Source organism: Chinchilla lanigera, unplaced genomic scaffold (assembly GCF_000276665.1).
Source record: "Chinchilla lanigera isolate Chin_1 unplaced genomic scaffold, ChiLan1.0 scaffold00024, whole genome shotgun sequence".
NCBI lineage: Eukaryota > Metazoa > Chordata > Mammalia > Rodentia > Chinchillidae > Chinchilla > Chinchilla lanigera.
The window spans coordinates 1,371,543-1,375,281 of record NW_004955425.1 but is presented as its reverse complement, the minus strand read 5'-3'; positions in this window follow the sequence as shown (position 1 = coordinate 1,375,281).

The following is a 3,739-nucleotide window of genomic DNA, read 5'->3' as shown; positions in this document are numbered from 1 at the left end:
CACAGCAGCTGGAGCGAGAGCGACGCGCGCCGCCCCGGAGGACTCATGGCCGGCGGTGTCCGCGCCCCGCTCCTGCGGTCCCGGGGGCTTCTAGTGCGGGCGGGTCCAGGCGAGGCGCATCGCTGACCTGCGGACGCAAGCAGAGAGAGCTGCTGGCCCAGGCGGGCGCGGCCCTCCGCTCAGCACACGCCCCCGTGAGCCCCGCTGCGGACTTTCCGGAATCTGCTGTTTCCCCAGCGGGCAGCAGCAGGCTGCGAGGGGCCCTCCGGAGAGCTTACTAGGGGGAACGGCCTGCTGCTTAAATAATCATTTTGAAGTCATTTCCGCATTGAAATTTTTCTTCCCCATGCAAATGCCATAGCAAAGTGATGCCTGATAATTGCTACCTTCACCCCCGCCCTTCTCTACCCTCCAATAAACTATCAACAAATCCTTTCGTATTAATCCTGACGAAAGAGCACTTTTCTGCGCTTTGAACTTACCGAGTCCTGGGAGAGGTCGGGGAGCCTTATTAGGGTAGAAGGAGCGACTGCATAAGGCATGAGTGTTTTAGCCCATTCCCTGTGAATGAATGTGTTATCAGTGGGACCGAAGGGGCCTCCCTCACTATGCCACTCCCAGCCTTCTCTCGCACTGGATTCCCCAACACACACACACACACACACACACATACTAAAAGCGGCCTGTAACATGAAATATGTACCCTGTACATATTTTGATTCCACTGTTTAATCATGCAAATGTTAACAGATCTTTCCATTTACACATTTAATCATGGAAAAATAAAAGTTAAACAGAAAGATCCATGTTTAAATAAAATAAAAGTTTTAAACAAAATGAAGCGAGTCAATATTCTAAACCAGACACTGCCTACACAATTACACTATATTCATTCTTTCTGTTTTTCATACCACGGAGCATTATATTTTCACCTATCACTTCAATCTTTCTTATCCTAATAACAATCTTAATTCTAGTAACTAGGACTGCTAATAAAAATATGATACCCTAGTTTATTAACATATCATGGTGTCTAGCACTTCACCCATGATTAGGCATTTGGGCTTTTGATTATTTTAAATATTACAAATCAGTTAGAAATGTCTTTCAAAAATTAGATTGGGGGGCTGGGGATTTAGCTCAGCAGCACAGCGCCTGCTTGGCAAGCACGAGGTCGTGAGTTCAATTCCTGGTACTGGAAAAAAAAAAAAATTAAATTGGATTTGACCCCTCCCCCCGCCAAGCTGGAGGCTGAATCCAGGGCCTTAGAGCATTCTGGGGAAGCCTGTACCACCAAGCCACATTCCCACCCCTTTCTGCTTTCTATTTGCAGGCTCACCCCATGCTTGTGATCCTCCAGAATAGGAGGATCAGCCTCCTGAATAGCTGGGATTACAGGCATGGGCCACCAGCTAGATTAAAGGTTTTTAAATTATTTACATTATAGTTGAAAGGTAATTCAGATGGTATAACATTTAAGAATCAATGTGTTCTTGAATCTTCAAATTTTTACATATAATCAAAGATATTTTTTTAAACTTGAGGATATTCCAGCATCTTTTTAAAAATGTGCTCACTACTAAGATCTTTTTTGTTTCAACAGTTCCTACCAAGGGGCTAGGGATCTAGCACAGTGGAGGAACACTTTACCCAGCACATGCAATGCCCAGAATTCAACCTGTCCCCAGCACCACACGCACAAAAAAGTTCACACCTCTATTTTGTTTGTTTATTTGTTTTTGTTTTTTTTTTGAGACAGGGTCTCGCTATTTAGTTCAGGCTGGCCTCGAATTGCGTTCAAGATGAGAGGAAGTATTTTGGGAAGCGTAGGGCAATGTGTCTTTTACTGAAGTACATTTTAAAAACTTTTAGCATTCACTCTATATTTTTTCACTCTACATTCTTCTAATTCTAAAGTACTTTGATTTTATTTATTTACTCAATTTTATTTAGTTTTTTTTTGTTGTTGTTTTTTGAGTCAGGGTCTATGTAATATTTAGTCCAGGCTGGTCTGGAACTCACTATGTAGCCCAGGCTGGCCTTGAACTCACAGGGATCCTCCTGCCTCAGCCTCCGAAGTGCTGGGATTGCAGGTGTGCACCACCACACCTGGCAGTACTTTGGTTTTAATAGTAGTAATCAAATTATAATTGTTCAATTACAGTACCAATGGGAGATCAGTAATAGAAAATATATTTCAGGAATATATTGTATGACAATACAGAAATCGCATTTCTTCCTACTTTTGAAATAGTTTTGAAAGTCCTGTTTGGTAAGTATTTTTATTTGCAATGTTGTGGCTGCCTTGATGTCCTGAATTGATTTGAACTATTTGCCTTTCATGGTCATTTTGACTTTGCGGAAAAGCCAGAAGCTGCATGATGCCAGATCTTGTGAGTAAGGTGGATGGGAACACTGTAATGTTTTTATTTGACAGAAACTGTCATCAACATTCAATGAATTTAGTGTGATCATAAAATACAGTGAAAGTTTAAATTTTAAGAAATATATCACCATAAAAGACACATTGTGTCCAGGCGTGGTGGCACACACCTGTAATCCCAGCACTCGGGAGGCTGAAGCAGGAGGATCCTTTCGAGTTCGAAACCAGCCTGGGCTTCAAAGTGAGCTCAAGTTCAGCCTGAACTGCATGGTGAGACCCTGTCTCAAAAAGACAAAAAAGAAAGACACATTGCTATTAACCCCCCTCAAAATACTCTCCCTTGCTTCAGACACATAGCAATGTATCTTTTACTGTAATAAGTTTTTTTTTAAAATTTAAACATTTATTGTATCTGTCAATCATCCTTTGTATATTTAAATATATAGTGGTATATATTAAATATATGCTAATGAATATTGGCTTAAGAAAAGAAATGTTTACCCTGGTGCATTAGTAAAAATTAAATGATTTGCTTAGGGTCACACATCATTTAGCAATAATGTCACAAATCATCTGATTTTCAGTGATCAGTGATCTTTATGGCTTTGGATTTCACCTCTACCACCTTCAAAGTCAGTTACATCTTACTTTTTGTAGTTCAACTAACATTGAAAACCAAACTGTACCTGTGAAGCTAAGTAATGCTTCATAATCAACAGTAGCTAATTAATACATTGCACAGATGGAAAGCCTCTCAGGAAACCGTATCTGTATGGCCGCAGCACTGCTGAATGTATTTTTCTCTTGCCTTGCCATTGCCAGTTATTGACCGAAACTGGTTGTTGACCGATATTAGACTAGTTTTTTGCTAAAGAGTGACATCTGGTGGCACTATGTTCTAATTACAATAAAAAGTTTATTATCTAAAATCATAATTAAGATTCCAGAAACCATGCTTTGATGTCAGAAACATTGTTCTGAGCTGGGCGTGGTGGCACACACCTATAATCCCAGCACTCAGGAGGCTGAGGCAGGGGAATCGTTGTGAGTTCGAGACCAGCCTGGGCTACAAAGTGAGCTCAAAGCCAGCCTGAACTGTGTAGGGAGATCCTGTCTCAAAAAGACCAAAAAAAAAAAAAAAAAAAAAAAGAAAGAGGGAAAAAAAAAAAAAAAAAAAGAACTCCTCTACATTGTTTGTAGGAATATAAAGTAGTGAAACCACTATGGATACTGCCATGGATGGTGCTTACAACATTTAAAATAGAAATTCCATTGTACCAAGTTATTCTCCTGCTGGGTATCATCCCAAGTGTTAAAGACATTATATTACAGTGATGCATTCCCATGTTTATAGCA